The 13743-nt window shown below is 48.7% G+C and overlaps 3 protein-coding genes across 7 annotated transcripts in view; all 3 read right to left on the bottom strand.

Moving 5' to 3' along the window:
* Positions 1-13743, bottom strand: part of NAGA (alpha-N-acetylgalactosaminidase) — a 321568-nt gene that overhangs the window by 114811 nt on the left and 193014 nt on the right. The gene's annotated exons all lie outside the window — the stretch shown is intronic.
* NDUFA6 (NADH:ubiquinone oxidoreductase subunit A6) overlaps positions 1-13743 on the bottom strand; it is a 303722-nt gene that overhangs the window by 96965 nt on the left and 193014 nt on the right. The window lies entirely within an intron of this gene.
* The window catches only part of TCF20 (transcription factor 20), a 143165-nt gene that overhangs the window by 60711 nt on the left and 68711 nt on the right, over positions 1-13743 (bottom strand). Inside the window, exon 1 of one of the 5 annotated variants that reach the window (XM_069081973.1) lies at positions 2673-2806. The exons of the other annotated variants lie outside the window; for them this stretch is intronic. The gene's annotated coding sequence lies outside the window, so the exon portion shown is untranslated. Of the gene's footprint in view, positions 1-2672; positions 2807-13743 lie in introns of those variants that run through there. 5 annotated transcript variants of the gene reach the window in all.

Here is a 13743-nt window from a genome sequence, read left to right as displayed (position 1 = left end):
AAACTGACTCCTTAGCTCGAATGGGCCCCCCACTGTCCAGTGGGCAAAGTCAGTCAGTCAGTCAATCAACAAGCATTTATGAAGCCATTCCTATGTGCCAGAGTCCAAATGAGTCAGCTCAGCAGCTCATGGTCTTCCATAATCTCCTTTTCTGCTCTAGCTATACTTGGGGGGATGGGAAGGAGAGGTGTGGGAGCCTCAGTTTCCTCATCTGTAAAAAGTCCCAAGACTGCCAACATTAACATGCTGTCTAATAAATAGATCAGTTATTTTGGGGTAGTCTCCAGGGGCAGCTCTTGTCCCAAAATTCTGTGACATCAGATTCCCATGTTCTAAACTGGAGTCTCTTCCAATCCATCCCATGAAAACAGTTCTCTCCAAAATCCGTCAGAGCTCCCTCGTTCGGAGCTGTGAGACACCTGGGTCTCTCTCCTCACCCCCCAGGCAGTGGTCTTTCCTGCACCATTCTGAGGACAGCTACCTTCAGCTGGAGGGTACTTCCAGATCCCCTGGGCCTCCCTGCCCCTCCAGGGTAACTGTATGCCAGCAGCTGCTGCATCATGGGCCTTCTCATCTCCCCATCTCTGGAGCAAACCCCGCCTGCGGTCTGCCGGCCACATCCTCCGTCTCCCAAGCTTGCTGACCTATCTTCACGCTGACTCAATTCAGTGTTTGCTCCTCTCACGCCCTATTCCCCCAAACATTTATCTTTGACCAAAATCTGTTGTAGAGAAATTGGGAAACTACTACTTTTAGACAAGGCCCGTCGCATTCCAATACACCCCCCTCTGCTTACCAAATGTTTAGCATCTATCTCCTGAGGCTTAAAGAAATCCTGAAAAAACACACCCTAGTCAGCTTGGGGGCCGAGACCTGGGCATGCCTACTCTAGCCCAAGCCCTATCCCCCTACTACCCACAGAAGTGGCCCCTGGATGCCAGCGAAGCCTCATGACCCAACTTCTAACCCCACGAGGACAGAGACAGGGTCTCTCCTTGGCCACAAGTCAACCCCATGCTGCTAATGATTCAGTGCTTTCAGCAATAATGAGGCACCAGGGAAAAGAATCAAGTCAGGAGGCGGAAGTCAGTGGCTGCAATACCACAGTCCAGCACAAGGTTCTGAACTGTTTTGTGTCACAGAAACCCCTTTGGCAGCCAGGAGACGCCCATGGACTCCCCCCTCAGAATGCTTCCCCCAGACCTCCTTAGTGTCCACAGATTCAATGATCATCTCTATGCTTATGGTTCTCAGGTATACACAGACTGCCCTGACCTCTCTCTACTGACCTCCATCACCAACTGCCTACTTGACATATCAAACTGGGTGTAACACAGACACCCTAAACTCACCATGTCCAAAATGGACATCACTTTCCCCCCAAAATCCTCCCTGTCCCACGTGCCCTGGCACTGTGGAGGGCACACCCCTCCCCCCAATACCCAAGGCCTATCAAGTTTCCCTTCAGACCATCTCTTGCATAAGGTGCCCAGCCTGGGGCAGGCTCTCTCACCTGAGACTATGGCGATAGCCTGCTTTTGGTGGGGAGGGGGATGCAAGGGAGAGGAAAGGTCTGCCTGACTCCAGTCCATCTTTCTACAGCACAGGTCTGACCATGTCCACCGCTGACCTGGCTTCATTCACCTCCAGGCTCAAACGGAACTCTATCTAGCATGCAAATCCCTTCAGAACCTGCTCCCTGTCCTCAATCCCAGGCCTCAGGCCTCCCTGCAATGCCACCAACAAAGCCCTCCCCTGCTCAACTCCAAGAATTTTTACTGGCTCCGATGCCTGGAATGCTCTCCCTCCTCATCTCCACTTCTGGCTTCCTTCAAGCCCCAGCTCAGATCCTCCATCTACAGGAAGCCTTCACTTTGGTGAAGATCTGCAATTTGTCTTGTCCAGAGCCTTTGGGGATGTGCATTTGTCTGCCTTGCTAAGCTGTGAGCTCCTTGAAAGCAGGGGCTGGGGAGAGACACCATGGCTGACACATAGTAGCTGTTTAACACACATTTACTGACTTGTTAAATACAGCAAGTACAAAGGATTTACAAAAGAACTTAACTAAAAACAGTTAAGCAAAACATAAAAGAAGATACAGAAATCCTTCCTGATGAAGAGCCCCTTAAAATCAGAAGGTGCACCAACGAGCCACAAGGCCATGCCCACAGCCCACTCTGTTAAGAGAGGTACGGAACTTCCATTACTCACTCGGAAGGGCCCTTTTCTGCTTAAGATCCTCAGTTTTCCAACAGCCACAAGTGAACGATCCCCAAATCCAGACACCTGCAATGGCCCAGCCTCGTATTCATGTGTGTAGAGTGTGTGCGTGTGAGAGAGACAGAGAGACCCCCAGCTACCCTTCCAAAGGAAGCCCCTCTCACAAGCAGGCCTTCTCTGAGCATCCTACCCCCCCAAGCGCCTTGCCTTGGGTTTCCTTTCTACCCTGCACTGTGTGGCACCCGTGCTCCTCACTCTCAGAAGACTAGCAGGGCCCCGAGGGCAGGAAGTCTAGCTTCACCATCTTGCCAGGCCCCCTTTCCCATGGCCTATCTCCTGAATAACCTTGGGGTAGGTGCCTTTGGGTGTAAGGGGATGAATGTCAGGATCACAGCCTCTCTCTCAGGTACAAAGCGCAGCACCCAGCAAGGGCCTACTAAGCACCTACTGACCGGGCTTCTCTTGGGCTCAGTCGCTGCCCCACTGTGCTCTCTCACAGTGCCTCATAAGATACAGTGAAAGCTCCACAGAGGGTTGTTCTCCCACTATCCACACACATTTGTAACTTGCATTCCATTTGAAGAACCTTCCACACGACCCTGTAACACCAAGAGAAGTAAACGTTATTCCCATTTTAGAGATGAGGAAATCGGGGTCCGGAGAAGCCCAGGTACCAAAGCTAGCTCCAGAAACAGGATCAGAGCCTGAGCCCCCTAATGCCAAGGCCAGGGCTCTTTCCATGACATGAGGAGGTCACTCTTGGTTCAGTTCCAAACCTCCAGCAGCCCCACAGTGCCCTGCCCTCCAAACCATGTTCAAACTCCTCTGCCTACCACTCAAGGCCTTTCTCCATCAGATGCCAAACCATCTCTCTTGCTGTCTGTCATCACCCCCTTCACATCTGACATTCCAAACAAGAATACACACCCCACCTCTCAGCCCCCAAATATCCATGATACCCAGCCTGGCTTGGGGGCTAGCCCCCAAATCCCTTACCTACTGATTACAGCTCCCCTTCAATGCCAGCTCCTCCAGAAAGCCCTTCCTCCCATCCCTGAGTGACCCCCAGCAGCCTCAGGACTTTGGCTGCACCTCCCAAGCGCTGGGCATTCTCCTGACTTCTACAGTGTGAAGTAGATCTGTATACATACATACACAGAAAGCCACTCTCCAACTCTGGGAGCATCTTGGACGCTCCTGATTTTCTCATGTTTTCCATCTCTCCCACCAGACTGTGAGTTCCTTGAGTCTACGGCCTGACAATTCACAAGCAACCCCATCCCTTCCATCTCAGGACTTCATTTATGAAGTAGCTTAGACAATCTGGGAGGTCTCATCCAACTCTACTACTGTATGTTTTCTAACGCTTCCTTCAGATACTCTCCCTTAATATGGCTAACATGCTATAAAACAGGCATGCTTAGAAAAAAATAATCCACCATTTGCCTTGCAGACAAACAAAACAGAAAGCAATGAGGTTTAAGAGAAAGTACTTGAATATCTAGGTTTAGAAACCTCCTAGGTTGGCCTCATCGAAGTCACTGTCCCTCTCTGGGTCCTCAGTAAAAGGGGGGGGCTGTATTAAATGGGATCCTGGCTCCCTTCTGGCTCTGCTGGTTCCATGCTAGGGAAGACCATGGGGTTCAGCCTGGTTCTGATAGCGGGGAGAAGGCCTACTGGAGATTTAAGATTTGTTGGAGACACCACATCTGGATAAAAAATAAACAGCTGCTGGTTGGGCTGGTGACTGATATGTTGGCTTCAGTCTGGCTAAACACTTAAGTAAGTGCCTGACTGGACCCAGACAGAGCTGGAGTTTGTCTCCATCCTAGGGGAGTCCATAATCCAGTTAAAAGACCTGGAGATAAATTCTGAGACACTGACAGATAAGCCATCATCTAAAAAACAAAGTTATCAGTTGCTTCAAGTTTCTCTAAAGTCTGTTGGGAGGACCAGAGAGCAAAGGCCAGAACACAGTGGAGAGACAAGGCCCCACTCAGCCTGGGTGATACGGCTGAAAATTCACAGCAAATGTTTCTCTCCTCTTCCTGGAAGGCCCAACCCAGACACAGCCTTCTCTCACCCTGAAACCTTTCCAGAGTGTTCCAGCTGGAGCAATAAAATCATAGCTTGCATTCCTCCATAGCCCTGGGAGGTCGGTGGGGCAGGGACATCAATCGCACTTTACCAGTGAGAAGATGGCAGGGGTTTCTGACTTTCCGGGGTCCAGGGCTGGGCAGGGATGTGGGGATGGCAGGGAGGAGGTTTGCCCTTTTGTCTGGCCCAAGTCAAAGACAATGGGGCCAGTTTGACATGAAGGAGACTGGTGAAAAGTGCACGGCTTTTTTCCTTGAACCAGATCCCATGCTAAGTAAGAAGTGGCCCCGGCTTCCCAGAAGCTCCATTAGCTTGGCTCACGCTCCACCCAAATGACCCAAGAATAATGACTGAAGTCCAAGAAAAGGAGTGTTAGTGGAAGTGGGCTTAACTCCCCATTCTTCATAGCAGCTCATTCAAGACAGCCTTATTCTTTCATTATGATGCACCTGAACTCTCTTCTTGAACCCCTCTGAAAGGGTCTCTGGCATCTGGTCAAATGAAACCTGGCAGATGGGCTGGGACTGAGGGACTGTGGAGCTCTGGGCAATGAAGCCAGCAGTGAAAGCTGGGCCCTGACCATTGGGGACTTCTACCTGAGAATCCAGAGCCTGCATCAAGATTCCTCCTAAAAACTGCATCCCTGCAAGGGCTATTCGAGCTCTGGGTTTACTGATGAGGGAGCTGGGCCTCAGCGAGCAGCAGTGCCCCTCTTCCAGACTGCCCCTACGCCCCCTTTGTTGGCGGCCATTTATCCATTTCCCTCCCAGGTGCAATACCTGCTGCCCCCTCTCTGATCAGACAGACTCCAGGGCTCATATCTTCCTCCCTCCAACAACATCCCACAGGCATTTGGAGCACTTTAATGCTGCACCCTTTTAGTCAGACTCTTGTCTTCCTCTAAACAGTGGCTTTGGCTTCCGTTAGGATCAGAGATCTGGAGATGGAGGGGCCTTGGCAGGGCCAGGGTCTCTTCCCCTTTAACAAAACAAAAAGGAATGTTCCTCTACATAAAACTATATATATATACATACAAAAAAACAGTTTTCTTGGCTTGTATTTTATTTAAATAAGTTTTAACATACAGATAAGTCTTAAACACAGGTATTTGTGGACCAAATCTTTGAACATTTTCCTGCTCAGAACTTATCCACATTTCTCATGTGATGGGTGGGCTGCTTTGGGGGGGGGGGGGCGCAATCGTTCTCGGTTCTATTTCAGCCCATAAAGTTTTTCAGCCACTGGCTGAGATGACAGGCTCTCCATATCTCCAAGTGGGAAGGACCTCAGCAGCCAAGTGCAGCCCTGCCCTGAGGAGTCACCATTCTGTTGAGACGTTCACATTTTGACACCAAACAGCTCCCCCCAAAACACAGCCTTCCACAAGCCGGGCCTGATCTGAGCTAGGGCCGTCCCCCTGGGGAAGCTGCAAGTCTCCTCGCACACCAAAGCCAAAGCAGGAGCCTTTCCCACCATTCACCAATCTGGGTCAGAAGGAATGAGTCAAAATGATCACATCACATCTGCTGATGGCACACGGTTTTCTTACCTACTCATATTTAAGAAAATCTAAGCTTCATTTTTTTAAAATGGGGGAACACCAAAGAGGTAGATTTTGTAAATGATCTGTAGCCGACTCTGCCATTCTGCATCACTGTACCCCTTCCCTCCACTCTTGCTGGGGGGCGTTGGACTTTTGGTGAGGACCCAATGTGGCCTAAGTCATATTCTCCCCACCCCCATTTCTTCATTCTCCCATTCTCCTCCTCCTCCTCACAGCCCCTTCCAGTTCTCTATGCTTTTGTCTTGGAACCGTTGTCAAATCTTAGAAGTGGGTTAGAAAGACCTGAGTTTGAAGCCTGCCTCAGACACTATCTGTAGGACCCTAGGAAAGTCACTTAACCTTTACCCTCAGTTTCCATATCAGTGTAGGGAATAATCACATCACCTACTTTATAAGGGTGTGGTGAGGTTCAAATGAGATAACATCTGTCAAGGGCTTTGCAAACCTTGAGGTGCTCCCTAATATTCGTTCTCATACCAACACTTTCATTCTAGTTAAGTGGATCTGTCAAGTTACTCCACACTCATCCTCAAAGCCTCTAAATCAGTCCCCCTATTAAACGTGAGCTCTTTCGAGGCAGGAACTTGGCATGATCTGATGTGGAAAGGGCTTAATTAACCTGTTACATTCATTTTTTCCTATTCAGTTTTTCAAAGCTATCCACCAAATACACAATCTTCAAGGGGAAATTTTTATCACAGAAGAATAGGTTTCATCTTTATGGTCACCAAGGAAAACAGCAACTTCTACTGTGAGATCTAATGCGCCTTGAGGTAGTGGGGTATGAGAAAGCCAGAGGTTCTGCAATAATCAAGAAGTACCCCCTAACTTTGCCCAGCTCTCAAAGCTCCCTCCTCAGTGAGTTCGCTTTCATACACGTGACAACAGCAGACTGCACATCCTCACTGACTGCTTGGGGTCACTGTTTGCGGACGTGCGCCCTAGTGGGCTGGGGAACCTGACCGTGAGCTTCCAGCCATGGCTCACCTGAAGGTGCCTGCACAGTCCAATACAATTCTCCTACTTTATCTAATTGCCATTAAAAATAAAGCTGACAACTGAACTATCTTTTCATCAAGGGGGTCGTGAAGTAAGTCTCCAACATCAGTTTCAACAACATATTATCCATATATAATCAAATTGGACTTGTTAGGACTTACATTCTAAAGGGAGGAGGGGCGCAGGGGGTGACGACATGTAAAATCACACAGGATTAAGTGACTATAAAGACAAATATCAAACAGTCACTGGGGAGAAAAGGCGCTAAGGCTCAGAGGATGGGGAATTAGCAGAGGGTTCATGAAGGCAGAACAGTGTTTAAACAAAGTCTTGAAGGAAGAGAGGAGGAGGAGGAGAAATGCATCCCAGGTGTGTGTGTGTGTGTGGGGGGCTCGCATCAGTTCAAAAAGCAGCTGCTGCGAGGCAGAGTTGTGTGGGAGGAACAGAGAGAATCTGCTTGGGCTCAGAAGGAGCAAGAGCTGATGGGCTGGAGATAAGGCTTTAACAACAGAACAGGAGGAGTTCCCAGATGGTCCTGGAGGTACTAGGGAGCCCCTGGAGTTGACTGAAGAGGAAAGTCACATGATTAGAAAATTAATTTGGCAGCAGTGTGTGGGACAGCTTGGAGCACCCAGTAAGAGACCAATTAGGGGCCAGCAGGGATGTCATCAATTTTCCCTCCCAATACCTCTCTCCTCCCACTGGGTTAAGTTCAGGTCCAAGCCTGACCCAGACTGGGCTAATTATCTTGACTCTAGTCCCTAATTTATCCTCCACAAAGCTGCCACAGTGAATCCCAATGCCTTTGCCCTGCTCCAAAGCCTTCCATGGCTCCCTATTGCCTCTCAAAAATCCCCCAGTCCAACATTTCCAGTGTTGGCCTACATCCAACTGCATCAAGGATGTCCAGCACATCCCAGCTTGTGGTAATCTCGCTAAAATGTGTTGCCTGGGGCAAAGTAGAGCAAAACCTTGAGCAATTCAGCTGGGAGCTATCTCCCTTGTCTGGAGTGCACAGCAGCCTTGACACCAGGCTTTTTGACTATCATGTCAGACAGCTAGCTAATTCATTGTGCTTGGGGCCCACTAAAGCCCCCAGGTCTCTGTCACCATTATCTGACCACAATTCCCCTATTCTGTAAGTGTGAAAATACTCTTTTGAGCAATAATGACAAAAAAGGAAAATTCCAATTGCTGGAGGGTCTGTGGCACAACAGACACACTAGTGCGTGGCTGGCTGAGCTGTGAGCTGCTCCAGTAATTCCATAACCAGTCACCCACTGTGTGATCCAGAGCCTCCATTGCTATGTCGATACCCAAGAGATCAGAGAAAGGATCCACACAGACAAAAATATTCCTAGCAGCTCTTTTTGTGGGGTCAAAAACCTGGAAACTCAGGGGGAGCTCTTCTCTTGGGGAATGACAAAACAAACCATGGTGTGCAAATGTGCCAGGCTCCTTTGTCATCCATGACAAAAGGGGCACTTTCTGAAGATGCTGAGAAGACTTTATGAACTGCTTTCAATGCAGAGTGAAAGTGAACAGAAAGACTCCAGAGAACGTTTTTGCACAATAGTAATGAAAGAGTGAAGAAAAGCAACTGAAAATCTGAAACTCTGACCTTTACCAGGTGTGATAGTAATGGAATATAAAGATTCCCCTGTATTGGCTTGGTTTTCAAATTGATTGTGTTAAAACCCAGAGTTTGTTAATCCCACCTATGGGATGGACTTGTTGATGTGAAAAGAGAGTCCTGAACTGGGAGGAGCTGGTGACGTAGATTTGGAGAGACAAGAGAGAGGCAGAAGAACTTTTTGGAAGCAGCACCTCGTGGAGGCAGAGAGAGACTGAGAGAATTGCTGGGGGCCACTTTGAATTGCCCTGGACTTTTGAGACCTGCCCCCTGAGCTGCCAAGGACTGAGGAGACATGGCTGTTTTGCTGGTACTTTGTCTGTCTGTTTTGATGTTGTTTTGCCAGATTTGTCCACTGGTGAAAGACAGTCCTTTTGTTGAAGAAGTCCTGGAACCTGGCTGTTGGCTAAGAGCTCCTGAGACTGTCCTGCAGACAGAGTGAATACTGTCCACTGGTGAAGGACAGTGCTGTTGTTGCAGGGGTCTGGGAACCTTTCTGTTGGTTCAGAAGCCCTGAAGGATTTTCTTGTTGTATGTTTACAGAAATCCTGGGAGAGGGTTTTGCTAATGTTTTCAGGGGTTCTACAGACAGAGGATGAATTAATGAAGGGACTGGCAACTGCTAAGCCTTGTCTCCCCAGGAACTAAGATTGCTGAGAACTTGCCTCCTGTCAAGATGAAGAAAAGACCTCCATTTGGGTATTAAGTGCTGTGTTTAAACTTGATGTAACTCTGGGGTAGATTCAATTGTGATCCAGGGGTGGGGAACTTTTGACCTTTTTGTGTTCTATGGTTGAACAAATGAATGTACTTTACTTAGATTGGAAACTAATCTCCAAGAAGGTACAGCCTAGGGGTGGAGTAGTATTTAGACCAGGGACTTTGTAATTGATTGAATGATTGGAAGGTCCTGGGGTGGGGTAGTACTTGGAGATTATTTAATCACACTTAGTAAATGCTGTATTTTGAATGATGTCATGTTTTGATCTTCTCTGTTTTTGGTTTGTCACTGAATAAAATGGGAGAGCACCTATGCTGGTATTCTGAACCTTGGGAAGTTGCCTTTCCTTGGCATTACATTACACCAGGATGCCAGAGCACTGGAAGGGAAAGACTGCCCTGACTCGGCCCAGGCCCACGGGGGCTTCTCTTTTGCTTGACTGTCTATGTGGACGGTGCAGGGGGGGGAGGGAATAGGGTGTCTAGGGAGAGGGTCACGAAAGTTGGTGGGACAAAAAAGAGATGTCCAGAGCATTTAAAAAACTGTACAGGTGAGAAGAGGAAGTCAGTAGGGGACAGTGAGGCATTCTGTCTGTTGGATCCTTGGAGGGAGAAGGAAGCTACAGGCAGCAAGGCTTTGTGCACCACCCTGACCTGCCTCAAATGTGCAAAGGCTCTTCATTGGTCACTGTCAAGTTCAGTCTTCCTAAAGAAAGCCGCAGAAGTCAACCATCACACTGATCTCTACTCAACTTCTTCCCATTGGATTCACTGGAGATCCCTTCCCCTCCCCTCCCCTCCCCAAAATGAGCACACACCACCTACAGTTCCATCCAAGTCACAGATCCAACCGCAGAGCCAGAGATAGGTCCCAAGGCTTTGGCCACTGCTCCGCCTCCTCACGGGACCCTCCGTGATAGGAAAGAGTTGGCATTTCTAGAGCACTCCAGGCTTGCAAATAGATGTTTTCTTCACACAAACATTGGGAGGTGGCACTATTATGATCAGACCCATTTTACAGATGAGGAAATTGAGGCAGAAGGTGGTTAAATGACTTGCCTGGGGCCATACAGCTAGTATATGTGTGAGGACACATTTGAACTCAAGTCTTCCTCTATGGACCCAGGTGCCACTCATTTGTGTGCATACCTCTTATCCCTAGGCTCCCTGAGGGAACTTGCTGTTTGTCCTTCATTCTCAAAGAGGGCCATGACATCAGAGACATGCCATGCCATGCAAGTGAACTGGATTTGAGTGAGGGAGGCCGTGCAAAGTCACCAGCCTCACTCCTCAGGAGCCACCTGGGTCCAGTGGCCAGATCAGATCAACTGGAGATGGCTCAGTATGCAGTGGGGGACCTTGGCCTTTTCAAGCTTAAGGTCTTTAACACGCTCAGTCTGACTGCAGTCCTTCAGTGATTAGGGCTTAATAAAAAATAAGGCAAAAGAACAGCCTCTTTAAAAAAAAAGATCTGGGTGGGGAAGACCCTCAGGGTTTCTCTTGAGGTAACACTCCCAAAGGCCAGCCAGGGGTTTGTAGGAAGTGTTAAAGTCTGTTGATGATGAGCATTGCTCCAGCCTGATTTCTGAAAGCCTGAGCTCTTCCCTTGGGCCTATGGGACTCCTCTTGGAATCACATCCAGCCTAAACAGAAGGAGTAGGGCACATGAGACTCTTTTCAAGAATTCAGAGGGCTGCCACTGGCTTGGCCCTGCCTGCCCTAGAGCCATCCAGGACTCCTCTCTCTCACCTTCCACACCCGGGTACCAAGGCCTGCCCAATATCATCTTTGTGACCTCTCTTGGATACCCCCCCTTTTTCTCCCTGGTGCAGACCCTTAATACTTCATAGCTGGATTACTGCAACAGCCTGCTGGCTGGTGCCTCTCCCTGCTTCAGTCCATTCAATCACCAAAGTGATTTTCCTAAAGCACAAGTCTGACCATGTCACCTCCTGCTCAATCAACTCCAATGGTTTTCCATCATTTCCAAAATCAAAATACAAAATATCCTTCAGAACCCAGTCCCCTCCTCCCTTTCTAGCCTTCTTACACTTACTTCCCCTGCCACATTCTCTTCAGTTCAGTGACATTGGCTTCCCAACTCTTCCATCAACCAGACACTCCATCTCTGGGACCCAGGTATTTTCTGATTGTCCCCCATGTTTGCAACGGTCTCTGTCTACCTCTGCCTACTGACCTTCCTGGCTTCCATTAAATCCCAACTAAAATCCCACTTTCTGCAGGAAGCCTTTCCAAAGCCCTCTTAATTCTAGTGCCTTCCCTTGGTTAATTGTCTCCTATTTCTAGCTTGTTTGTGGTTCTCCTCACCCTCCCCTGAGTTCCCAAAAGGGCAGGAATTGTCCTTGGCCTCTTTTTCAGAGGGCCCATTTAGGGTTGTCTGGGCCTAGCAGTGCCTGGACCATAGTATGCCCTTAATCACTGTTGACTGATGACTGGCTCCAGAGGGTAGAATGAAAAACAATGGCAGGGGAACTAGAGAGAGGCAGATTTAATTAGGCTTTGAAAAACTACCCCCCCAATGGGAGTTTGTGTCTGCATCAAAGGGGAATGGGGTTGGCTCGCTGTCCCAAACCAAGGTTGGGTGACTGACTACTTGTCAGCCTGTGCTCAGGTAGATTCCTCTTTGGAAATGGCTTGGAGTGGGTGACTCCTGAGGCCCCTTTCTCACTTCAACTATTTCTGAAATGTGAGGGGACCACCCCCCAACCATATGGTTCTGTTCAGAAAGACATTACCAGCCACAGGAGGCACTCTAGACAGCTTCTCTTCATATCTGTACTGTCATTAAAAACAATGTTTTGTTCCAAGGTTCTCACTGCTATAATATATACAGAAGAAAAACGTGGAAACCACCTAACCAGCCCATGCTTGGGGAATGGCTGAAGGGACAATGCCCAGCTAACAAGTGTGTCGTCAGTCGCCAGGAACACCAGACCCTGAATGAACACAGACACGAATGGAACATCCGTCGTGAGGCCATTCCTTACCCTCCTTACTGCTGTGCTCCAGAAACACTGTATACTCTGGTCACTCATCCATAGGCCTTGAAACACAGTACCATTAGCAACTGAGAGGTAGCTGTAAATGCTGGTATTCTCTTACTATAAAGTTGACTAAATTACATAATTTTTAAAAAAACCCTTAAAAAATATAGGTCCCTCTATGTAATTTCCTTATTAAACTAATGCTTGAAATGATTTTCCCTTTTCAGAGAGAAGGAAGTCAAGCATGACCCATGATGCACAGATAATGTCGATCGGTCCCAAAGCAGGAGGCAGGTCCTCCACTGCTCCATGGCCATCAATGGGCTCTGGGTCACATGCCTCGTGAGCAGCTGTGAGGGCCCACAGAGGGCCAATCAGAGGCCAGAAACACTCCATGTGGCAGGAGGATCACCTGGAGTTCGATTTAGACGGCCTAGAAAAAGCAGCAGCAAAAGGCAAAGGAAGCCTAAAAAACCCAAAGAGAAGTGGACAAACTTGGCCTTTCTAGCTGGGTGGCTTAATATTCCTTTTGTCTCAGTTTCCTCATCTGCAAAGTGGGATAAATAGCAGCATCTATCTCCCACGGTTACTGTGAGCCCTAGATGAGAGAACATGTCAAGAATTGCCTATAAAATGCTTGATAAATACCACCTCTTATTATTCAGACAAAAATACTACAAGTCTGCTGAGGGAGAAGAGGCCTACAAATCCCAGCAACTCCTGGAGGCCTTTGCATTTTTAGGAAACTGTGCCTATCTCCAGAACAAACAACAAAACCCCCACAATGGCAGTCACTTGGCTCTGTGCCTGGCGGGCCAGTGAGGTGAGGATGCTGGGCAGGGGCAGTAAAGAATGCCTTGTCTTTCAGCACAGAGTCTGGTTTTGCACTGGATGTCTGCACAGAACCTCCAAGTACACTCACTAGGACAAGAGAGTTTTCCAAACAGAATCACTTCCCTCTCCACCCCCTACTTCCTCACCATCCCTTTCCTGCCAGGTCCAGGGCAACAATGGAAGCCTTGAATGGTGTGGAGCTCGGTGGACTCACAGGTGGAGGTGTCTGGGAGAGAGCAGGAAGGGTAAGTAAGCATCAGATATTCCCCCTGTCTCTCCCCCCCACCCCCCCACTGAGGGAGCTTCACAGAGAAATGATTAGAATCATTACCCTCCTCATTTTCCCTTCAGCTCGGAAGGAAACGTTACAAGTTTCTTAAAGAAAGAAAATGCCGCTGAGCAGAAACGAATTCCTAAGGAATTGGAGAGGGGCATACCTCTCTGGAAAGACAAGGGACGGGCACTCGAGGAGTCTCCTCCTGGGCCATCTGGCCAGTCTGCTGTCTGTCCATCAGAAGGAGCCAGCTAAGATGCGCTCATCTCTTTCCTGTTTCCTGAAGGGCCAAGAAGCCAACAAGTTCCCCAAAGAGAGCACCCAGTAAGGGCTGGGGGAGGGTACTCCTACTACCTACAGATATACACCAGAGCCTTCTATTCAGCACACAACAAAC

Source organism: Petaurus breviceps, unplaced genomic scaffold, assembly GCF_028583685.1.
Source record: "Petaurus breviceps papuanus isolate PSGF00001 unplaced genomic scaffold, PetGlider_PUasm1.0 156, whole genome shotgun sequence".
Classification (NCBI taxonomy): Eukaryota; Metazoa; Chordata; class Mammalia; order Diprotodontia; family Petauridae; genus Petaurus; species Petaurus breviceps.
Note: the sequence above shows the minus strand (reverse complement) of the source record. Positions and strands in the feature narration are given on the sequence as shown.